This window comes from Cryptomeria japonica, chromosome 5 (assembly GCF_030272615.1).
Source record: "Cryptomeria japonica chromosome 5, Sugi_1.0, whole genome shotgun sequence".
In the NCBI taxonomy this organism is placed as follows: domain Eukaryota; kingdom Viridiplantae; phylum Streptophyta; class Pinopsida; order Cupressales; family Cupressaceae; genus Cryptomeria; species Cryptomeria japonica.
The window spans coordinates 649,831,625-649,843,450 of NC_081409.1; the positions used below are offsets into that span (position 1 = coordinate 649,831,625).

An 11,826-nucleotide genomic window follows, 5' to 3' on the forward strand; every position below is an offset into this window, starting at 1 on the left:
TGCTTACCTGAGGCTGCCAAATTCGTAGAACTTCCCCGCTCTTGAAAACAAGAGGAACACAACTTTAACATGGCAAAGAAGGGAAAAGTTGTTCGCCTTTTCATACAGTTCTACTTTGCGCTCTCAGAAAATAGTATTCCAACAGTTTATAATAGGGTTTTATATCATCTTTAGCTGTATTTTCCCCCTCACCATTCCCTTGCATTTCTGGATATTGCAGTTGGAGAGTGAAGGAGGATCCCTCAAGAGATACAAATGCCATCAGCCCTCAAATCATTGTGCACAGAGCAATCAGCATGCATATGGTTTAGGGGAAGAGCATCTATAGATAACATAGTTCTAATAACGGTCATTTTATTGTCATGTTGACCCCCCAATAATCGTCATAGTGAAAACACCATTAATAAATTTGTTTTGTACTAATAGCCGATCATTTTTTGTAATTAATTGACCTATTTGTGCATAACTATCGGAACATTTGTCCCATTTGTGTACCACTATTGGAACATTTGTGCACCACTATTGGGACATTTGTCAACAAGTACTAGCGATTTTGAATTGATGGTTACTGAAGCATCATTAGTTAGGTATCAGGGAACGCTTTGAAATGTGTACTTTTCGACCTTTGTGCGCATAACTGATTCCACAGCGTACTCTTCCCCTATACAAATGAGTGATAACATTCACACTTTCTATCTTTATATCATGGAGGAGGATGCTTGCGTACAGTTGAACAAATTTTCTACGTGACGGTCCGTATGCTCTCATAAGCTCTATAGAATGCAACCCACTAGAATTGGTTCAGTCACTACAATTGTACTATTTTCTCTTTTTGCAGGTGTTAAATACTAAAATTGTACTATTTACTCTTTTTAACAGGCAACCCACTTGTTAAATTCTAAAATTTTACGATTTTCTCTTTTTGCAGGCAACCCACTTGTTAAATTCACATTATAGGGAACATGATCTATGTACCGTGTACGCTAAATCTATTTTCGAGAGCCGGGTTGCACGTTAGTTATACAAAGTTAGGAAACATAACAGGCTGGAGCAGGACATTCTTACCTAAATTCGACGTTAACCGAACATCATGTTACTAGATTACAATTATATATTGATTTTTTAGATTGAGATTAGAGAGAATATGATTTTATGTGGTGTGTAGGGCCATAAAATCCCTTTTGAGGGTCGAATCAGTAAAGCCTGAATAAATGGGCGTGCGCATCGATGTAGCGATATCATCTAATTTTCCATCCCTCTTTTTTTTTTTCTGTAAAACAATTAAAACTCATGGAAGGCTGTACCACACGAGAGAGGAAATTTTGTTATAAAACAATTATAACTTATGCTCTTTTCTTGCTCTAGCATTGACTCCCGAGTATGGTGAACTTTACGAGGATCTTTTAAAATGAGATTAAATGATTGAGATATATTTGAGCTATCAAATCATTTTTAATTGAAAAAAAAATATTCAATTATAAAAAGATCATATCAAAATTTACATAGCAGTAAAATAAAATGAAAATTTAGAAATAAAATTAAAATTAAAAAATATATAGTTGAACAACGACAACAAATCACAAATTAGTTGTGCAACAGTAGTAAAAACCAACATTGTTGAGACATGGACCAACTAGGACTCAAACCTAGGACCTTCCAGCTACTGGCCCTTCTTGGACCAGTCTATCGTCGGTCCGGGTGTGGCTTATTTCCAACACCAACACCCCCCCTTTGAGCCACACCTCTCGTGTGCTTGGGGCTCCTAGCCTAGACCTGGCTCTGATACCATGTTGAGACATGGACCAGCTAGGACTCGAACCTAGGACCTTCCATATGCTACTAGAGTGCTCTACCACTGAGCTACTGGCCCTTCTTGGACCAGTCCATTGTCGGTCCAGGTGTGGCTTATTTCCAACACCAACAAACATTACATAGCAGCACAACATCAATAAAGACCTCTCACTATCACATGCTAGGGATTCAGGGGCAATAACTCAGATCACCAACATGACCTATCCTACTAATTGGACTTCATTGTTGTTTGCTTCATATCTTATCATGGGGTAAGTTTTGCCTACCTTGACTTGTATAATTATGACAATCTTGATGGACACAACGATAACTCAAGAATTTGATGATAGGAATTTAAAAAACACAATGAGATTATTATTATTTCTTTAATCTTTAACATTTTAAAAAGGTTGTCAAAAATTAATCTAATAATGTCTAATAATTTTTTTACAGTGTTTAAAAAAAATATTATATTAAAAATGACACAAAAGAAATCATGAGAAAATGATAAGATGAAATTATAATTGTGGACATTAACATTTCTTGAATAAAGAGACTGTGAAATTATTCTAAACATAACATATTAGCAATTGCACTCTACGAGGTGCAATGGTTATGCGAATAACAAAATATGTGTTTTTCGGGACAGGCAAAAGTGGGAAGAACCGAGCATTGCCTTTGTTGGGAGTAATTATTTAGAATATAATTGAGTTGATCTTGAAATGTAGAAAAAAAAAATGAAATATGCACGAATGAAATTTATAATTTAAATAGGCGAGCTATGCAAAATGTTTTTATGATACAAAATCCTTTTCTGATGTATAAAGACGATTAACTTAGGATATTGATTACATTGACTAGACCTATTGTTGTTTGCTGAGACATCTTATATACAACTTTCACAATTCACGAAAGATACAAAATTTTGTTATTTACTTCAAGGATATGTAGGTTTGTTCATCCATTGTCTTGTCCCCCAAAATCTTTTTCCTTTTTGAGAGCAAGTGTGGAACAAATGCTTGATTGTAGTAAAAAATAAGTCGATTGTTGAGCAAACTTTCTATGCTATATTCAAGAATATAGTCATAAAAAATGGTAGTGATCAGTGTCCCTAAGAATGTTGTAGTATGAGTACAATAGAAGGCAACATTTGTGTAATAATGTGGCAAAAAAAGTAGAAGTAGGTTGATTAATTCTTTTGATGTCTTTCACACTCACATTACACCAGTATGTCCAATTGCTATTTTAAGTATGTTGTCTAGCAAGCTATGTTTGTCCACTATGATTGTCCAACCATAATAATATGAATCATTGGCTAAAGGATATATTGTAGTTCAAGAAGATCTATTCATCTATGCTTAAGATAGATGCCTCAGACAATATATTCTGCATACACCAATAGTTGAGATCATCCTCATAAGTCCCCTAGGATACTCCATTGTACATTGTAACTTTTTTACAATATAAGGAAACAATTAACTCTAACATAACACACATTAACTCCAATTATAATGCTAACCCTAATCTTGGTACCAACTGAAACCTAATCCTAACACCATCTCTACCCCTAATTTAAATATTAGGAACACCGACTCCAATCCCTATTGAGCCCTAATACTAACCCTAACCCTAATTCAGTTGTAACCGTGACCTTAATCTTTATCCTAGAATGCTAGTCATGTACTTGAATCCTAACACTAACTCTAAACCTAATTGAGCCCTAATACTAACCTTAACCCTAACCTAAACTTTATCTTAGAATGGAAACCTTAATTTTGACTAACCCTTAGCCCTAACCTTAATATTTACCCTAACAATCTTTATCCTAGAATGTAAGTGTTGTACTTGAATCCTAACACTTACTCTAAACCTAATTGAGACCTAATATTAACCCTTACCCTAACCTAAGCTTTATCTTAGAATGGAAACCTTAAATTTAACTAACCATTAACCTTAACCTTGATGTTTACCCTAACTATAATTAAACGATTGTACATATTATTAGTACTTGTTGTTACCCTAGTACAATTACAATCGGCTGCACCCACTTTTCATTAACTCGTTAATATTCAATTGCTTTTCCATCAATTATATCTATAAAAAAATTTCTTTCAATGTTTTTTTTCAATTTTTAAATAGTTCAAATGCATGATTTTTAAGTTTTCAAATTACAAAAATTATTTTTCTTCAATCTAAATGGCTCAAACAATTTGCATCTTATTACCGTATTTCCCGGATCCACATTCTACATGAATTTTTCTAGGCAAATTTTTAGGTACATTAAAATAATATTTAGTATGTTTTAATTTTATTTTCAAATTATTTAGAATCTCTATCTAAATCTTTAAATCTTTTAAAGGTTTATTTTACTTATCCTCGTGCAATTTGATAATATAAAAATTTGATAATAAATATAAACTTGTTTTTATTTGATATATGGTACAAGGTAACTACCACGACAAATAAATTTTGTCTTTATTATTGAAACTAGGTGAAAATATTTTGATGCTAATTAATTGATTATCTTCCAACTTTCCATTCACACCTAAATGTTAAAACTAAAATATTGTAGAATCATTGATACTTCTTAAGAAAGTCAATTGTAGCTTTACATTCACAAACTTAATAATAATATTCAATTGTAAGTGAGGTTTTAACAAGCAAGTAGTCTAACATGTTGACGAAATACAAAAATAAACGTAATGTATCTTAATATTTCAATTAATATATAGAATGTCCCGGTTTTATGTTATATTGAGAAATTATAGTTTGTAAATATTTAGTTTTTGGTTTCAATCACAACAAATTGAGTTGGCCTAGTGGTGGAGAACTTGTGCTCTTGAAATAGAGGTCACAAGTTCAAATCCCACAAGGGGGTAAGGTATGTATGCCTTGGCATCATGGACTATAAAAGACCATTTACTTTACTTTGTTGATGACATAGTTATTTTTAATGTGTGTTTTATCCCATGTTTCTTTTTTATAGTTTTTAGAGGCTATGCTTTGGTTCCTTCACGATATAATATAAGAATAGTGTAGATAGGTTTTTCTAATTTTTTTTTTCCTTTTATTATCCTTTGCAAATCTAAATCAGAATAAGAAGATCTCTAATTTATAAAATTTATGTAAATATTACAATATAAATTGTATAATAAGAATCCAATATAGTAAAAAATACTATGATATTTGTGTTAGAGAGAAGAAAATAGTAAACTAAGGCTAGAGAAATGAGATTATATTTTATATATTATGAGATATTGATTGATTATTCCACAAGGGGGTAAGGTATGTATGTCGGTAAGGTATGTATGCCTTGGCATCATGGACTATAAAAGACCATTTACTTTACTTTGTTGATGACATAGTTATTCTTAATGTGTGTTTTATCCCATGTTTCTTTTTTATATATTTTAGAGGCTATGCTTTGGTTCCTTCACAATATAATATAAGAATAGTGTAGATAGGTTTTTCTAATTTATTTTTTTTCCTTTTATTATCCTTTGCAAATCTAAATCAGAATAAGAAGATCTCTAATTTACAAAATTTATGTAAATATTACAATATAAATTGTATAATAAGAATCCAATATAGTAAAAAATACTATGATATTTGTGTTAGAGAGAAGAAAATAGTAAACTAAGGCTAGATAAATGATAATATATTTTATATATTGTGAGATATTGATTGATTATAGTATTGTCATGCCTATATGATGGATATATTATAGTACCCCATTGGGTGCATATGTATTCATTTGACTATTATACATTGAGTAGGTGCACTTAACATTGCTTTAAGGATGTAGGTGCATGGTATTTATTCAAGTGAATCGACAAGTTTGAGTTATTCATCAATAATGGTTATTTCAAAGATATCACATTGGGCCTTGTTTCTTTGTTGCCCTAGGCTACAATACTTGAATCTAGCACAAGGAATGTTATGTGTGATTTCGTGTAAACTTAGATCTAAATTAGAGGTGATTTAGTGTCATGGGTATGCGTAATAGTGTATTTTAATCTATGAGGTTATTTCATATTTTTTCATAAATTTGTTCAATGAATTAATCAATGCATTTTGATTTGATTAAATATTTTTACAAGTTTATAAAAAGGAAGAATGATGTAAAGTTAGTTTATTTATGAGTTTTATTTTAATTGGTTTAATTTATTTTTAAGTTGAACTTATTTTGTTGAAATGTAAATGGATTGAATTAATTTAAAAAATTTATTTAAAATTGTGAAAGAAAATGAATTGAGGATTTTATATTATGAAATACATTTTGGAGTCAAAGGGAAATTAAATTAAAATAAAATAAAAGTAAAAAAATATAAATATATAAAAAGTGCATAAAGGAAAAAAAAGTGAGTTTTACTTTCATTCTTGTATTTTAATCAAATAGTTCTAGTCCTTAGCACATCATTGTCACCCATTTTGTCACTGAACAAGTTCTTCCAACCATTTTTTGAAGAAACTTTGTACACAATGTTTATGCCCAAGTGGCTTGGTGAATCTTTCCATGTTTTTTGTTGGTTGGAAAAAATAACATTTTGAGAGTTATGATATCTTTTTCCTAGGCAATGTATCATTACTTGTAACAACTTCTTGTTGTTGTCATTTAGTGGGAAGCTTATCCCTCCTAAGGTTGTCTTGTCTCATTGGGGTGCAAACCTTATGTTAGATTCTCTGTAGTTTTTCTCCATCTTGACAGTTGGGTTGTGCATTTAGAGTTGGAAATATGGTGATCCTATCATCTAATGAAGAGATGGAATCACCTATTGTTTTGGTGATGTGTAGGTTTCCCTTAGCGTTGAGAGTTTTTATAAATGTATGTTGGTTGGCATTTGAGGTTGATGCTTCCCTTATCCCATCCCTATTTTGGGTTTATGATGGAACATGATCAAGGATATTTTCCCTCTCTTATAGGTGCATTATAAAACATTCATCCCACAATTGGTAAGTATTTTACTGGTGACCCCTCAAGCTTGTAGAAATGATGAGTTTATCTTATTGTTAGTCCTTGTGCCATGATGTTTGACATGACACTTGTGTGCATGTGGTTGTGTAGTGTGACATTTGGTTGTCATGTCTTGATCATTGGTGTTGTTTAAAGAATATTTATTTATTTAGTTAGTGTCTTAGGCATGTGGCTTGTAAGATTACACCTTTCCCCATTCTTTCCCTTTTTTGGTAGTCACTAAAACTATTAAATTCTTTTCTATCTATAAATCAAAGAGAATGAGTAGTTTGCTTTAACATGTTAAGTTTCTCTAGGATATTTTCCTTCACCTCAATATTTGTTTAATGCTAAATAGAATATACTCTCATTTTTGTGTGGTGAACGTTAGACGACTTCACTTTAGGAGAGTGTGTGGTAGTCACTGTAGACATATAAAAATGACCACTTTCCTAAGTGAATATTTAATATTCATTTTAACCTCATAACTCTATTTAATTAAATTCTTTATATTCATCTATTTGATTAAATGAATTACTCAATTTATTTAATTAAGTTCACCTAAGCCTTTTCTAGCCTTTGATTAAATAAATCACTTTATTTAATTAATTCCCCTTTCTCGCCTTTTAATTAAATTTACATTTAATTAAATCAATCATTGCAAATAAATAAATCTAATTTACTTATTTAAATCCCCCACTTGTATTTATGCAAGTTGCATCTATTTTTGTTGAAATAAAGTAATTTATTTTAAGTAAAATTCCCCTCCATCCACTTGCATTTTCCTACATCTCCCACTTGCCTCCCTAAAACCCTTCTAGATTCTTCTAATCACTTCCACTTTAGCCTATTCCATCTCCTAAATATTGTCACATCCCTAAGCAAAGGGAAGTCACTTCTCAAACCCTCAAAGTCTTCAATAACCATCAAAGGCTTTATGTCTTCAACAAGTTAACCTTCAAAGTCTTCATAACCATTAATGGTTAACTCAACCTTCTTGCATGATTAGAGACTTTCTCTCTAACTCAACCCCCATTTAACCCAAGGGTCTCATCAAGTATTCATGGCTTTAAACTTGGTTATCCCTTTAACCCTTGCACAAGAGTTTCTCCCTTGGGTAAAATCTTTATCCAATGGATAACCCTAGTCTAACCTTAACCCTTACCTCCTAAGGTAACCATCATGTCTTCTCAAGCATTTAATGCTTCTTTCATCTCCTCTCAAGCAACCTCTTGTTGACAATTATCACCATTTCATTGGTGAGAATTGCAAACATGGATTGCTAACTTTCAATCCCGACCCTTGTTAAGATTATCCAACCTTGACCATCCATTGCCCTATTTTTCCTATAAATAGATCTTTCATTCTCTCATTTTGAGATATCTCCAAAGTTTCATGCATCTAATCTATAGTCATTTTATTAAGCATTTAGCCTCTCTTTGATAAAAATCATCTTAATAGCATTTAGAAGTAATTTTAAATATCATAGCATATCCATGTTAGACTAGTATATATTGTTAGGATAGGAATACTAATCTTTATCATAACATAATATTCATGATAGTTTAAATCATCATAGATTCAATATCATACATATCTAGGAATGCATTCATGCTAAAATTAATCAAACATCACTCATTCTTGGAGTTGTCATTCTTAAGTCACTTCAGTGATCTAAGAGCAAAGGCATTGGCTTGAGGGATCGCGTGAGATAGAGAACAATGGAACACCCCTTGGGAAGTTGAGTTATTCAATATAGCTCCATAACTTGCACCAAGAGTCCTATTGGTGTGTGGATCTTTTGGAAACTGAGTTATATGTTTCTATACCCCACATTTCCCGCACACAATCTCAATAGTAAAAGCAAACACTTGTATTTCAAACTACTCAAGGGGATTGTAAAGTTGAGTGGTAAGAGTCTATGATGCATATAGGCTCCTAAGAATTAGAGGACTAACTATGAGTTAACTATTTAGTTCTTCCACTTCTATTTCATAAATTGTGGCTATTTTCGAAGTCTTTGCAGGAGTGAATTTAGGATCTGATTTGTTTCCATTTGAATTGTTGTGATCTAGCATGTCTTGTAGGAATTAATCATTTTGTTTAGGAGGCAGTCTTAGAGTTAGTTGTGGAATAAAAATGGATTGCAGGAATCATAGAATTCACTTTTAGAGATGTAATTTTCAGTTGGGAAAATAATGAATTTAAAATAGAAGTTTTCAGGAGTAAGAAGCTCCATTTGTTTGTTGTTCTTTGTTTTATCATATTAATTGACTCTATATTTCAGAGGATATGATTACTAAACTTGCAAGTATTGAGCATAATCTTCATCAATTTGGTATCAAAGCACACAAAAGATATTTTGAGAGGAAAAATGTGTTAAAGTTTGCCAAGTTAAAAAGTAGTTGCAACTATGTATTTGATTATTGGTTATGCCTAAAATTATGTGGCATTAACTTGTAGGTGTATATTCTAAATTTGTATTAATTTCTTTGAAGAGACGGAGAATAGTAAAAATAATGTTTGTATATAGATCATTCATTTATAATGGAATAGGAAGATAGAACTGCAACTTTATTTTTAGGGTTGAAAAAAAATAAAATTATGGAGTTATATTACAATGCGAGAAAGAGAATAATCAAATTGGAAGAAAGAGTAATACAAAGGCAAAGACAAAAGCAAACCAAAGGCTAGCAAAAGGAACTGCAACAATTAGAGGTTGAATTGGAGGAATTGTAGTGCATGTTGGGAGATTATGAGGCATGAAACAATAAGAAACCAAAGAGAAATAAATCTACATCAAGGATACAAAAGAGTTGTGAGAAGGTTAAAAAGAATGGTGAAAATAAATATCCACTTGTGGGAAAGATATTGCAAGTTTGGGAAGAATGAGTTGTTGATGTGTTGTCGTTGATGTCAACATGCTTTGGTTGTCATTAGTGACTAGTTGGTATAGTTGATACTCAATTTCTTGTGTAGCTGTGTAGAGAGAAGTTGATTTTCTAGTTCTCTCACTTTTATTTCCTAAACTATTGCTATTTTTGAGTCTTTGAAGGAGTGAATTTAGGATCTAATTTGTTTCTTTTTGAACTATTATGATTTAGTATCTCACGTAGAAATTGATTTGGAAATTAATCTTTTTATTTTGGCGGCAGTCTTAGAGTTAGTTGTAGAATAAAAATGGATTGCAAGAATCATAATATTCACTTTTAGAGATATAATTTTTAGTTGGAAAAATAATGATTTTAGAATGGAGGTTTCCGGGAGTAAGAAGCCCCATTTGTTTGATATTCTTTATTTGATTATATTAGTTCCCTCTGTATTTAAGAGGATATGATTATGAATCTTATAGGGTCTGAGCATAATCTACATTAGTCTATTTGACATTGAGGCCTTTGTGGTTGATCAAAATATCCTATGATGTTGAATATTCACAAGCTTTCCTTCTTATGCTAGTAGGTTGTAGTATAGAAAAAATCTTTTAATCCCTTATTTTTATTGGCGAGGGGTGAACCCACAATAGTGGGTTACACTTTTTTGGACGAATTAAATTGATTGTTTTGTCCAAAACTCAATTTTAGCCATGTTCTATCGAAACCCCATTTTGATCAAATGAAAAAAACACATTCCATCGAAACCAAAAAAGCATAAAATACAAAATTTGTATTAAGGGGGTTTTATAGAAACGGGGCTTGATTGAACCCCTTTCGATAGAACATGTGTTCTATCGAACCTCCATGTTAGAGATCATCTCTCGAAACTCTCCCAGTTTCTGCAATTTTCAGGCCTTTGAAGCTCAATTTGGGTGCTCAAATGGATGAATTTTGACAAACCCAAATGCATGATAATAGTACTCGAAGAAAGATTTCCAATGATTATTATTTTAATATATATTGAGTTTATTAAGATTTTTTTTAGATTAATTAAACATAGGTTTCACACTAAACATCAACTTCTAAGTTCAACGCTTATGGAAAAATAGTAAACATCCCCCAAAAAATTCTGAAAAATATTTATGCACTAGGTATTGAATTCCTCTTACCAATTAAAAAAAAAATCAATTTCGTTACATATACAACAAGTTATGTATGACCAAATGGACATATGTCAAAATTATAGTTAACTCGACTTCAAAACTTAATAAAATATGAAATATTGAAAATAATGTTATGAAACCAATTGAAAACACTAGGTATGGATGTTACAAAACTAAATTTGAAAGGGTTACATTCATATCTATTATAAAAAAAACAAAGTGAGTATCACACTTTAAAAATGTTATTTTAAAAAAAAAACTAGTTTTCGAGGGAGAGAAAAATGGAAGCAAATTGATTCCAAAAAAAAATTTTAAATTTTTTTTAGAATCTACACACAAAATGAAACAAATTAGTAGTTCATAAAATCTACAAATTCCTTACGGTTTAGTAGTAATAAGCGTCCCAATCTAAAGTTTTTTAAAAAAATGAATATTGTAGTGTCAAAGTTTGCAAAAAAGTGTAACCCACTATTGTGGGTTCACCCCGAGATGATGAAGACACAACTAGTTCCATTTCAAATGCTAACATATTTTACATAATAGAGAGGGAAAGTATAGGGCGAGTAAGATTTGTTTGCAATATGCATAATGAAAGATGAGTTCCTCTTCCTCACATCATAGCTCTAAATGCCCTTGATTTTTCCTTCCTCTATTTGTTTCCCTACCCTCTTCTCCAAAATACATCCATCTTCTACCTTGATGCATATTGATGTTCTTATTAAGGCACAATCAAGAGGATGTAGTTGAAGGTTGTTAAGTTTGGCACATGTACACTTGTTGAATGCCTTAATGGATATCCATACTCTCCTTTTTAGTGTACCCTATATTTGGTTCTTCATCTCATGTTAATACTAGAAGAAATAATAGGGATGTCGTGTCCCTTTAATAACATACACACCCTTCAACCCTAATTAGTACTTGTTACTAAATGTGCAATCTACCCTATCCTTCATGAATGAGTTGAATATTATTTATTTAATTGATTGTGCAATATGAAATGGCTATTTTAATGGGGATGTGACAATAACCTTATTCAAAAGGAAAT

General features: G+C 31.5%; 1 non-coding gene across 1 annotated transcript; it reads right to left on the reverse strand.

The window, feature by feature from the left end:
* Nucleotides 1–1,798: 1,798 nt before the first annotated feature.
* On the reverse strand, nt 1,799–1,870 carry TRNAA-AGC (transfer RNA alanine (anticodon AGC)). Its single transcript has one exon. It is a non-coding gene; the product is annotated as a tRNA-Ala (tRNA).
* Between the last annotated feature and the right edge of the window lie 9,956 nt (nt 1,871–11,826).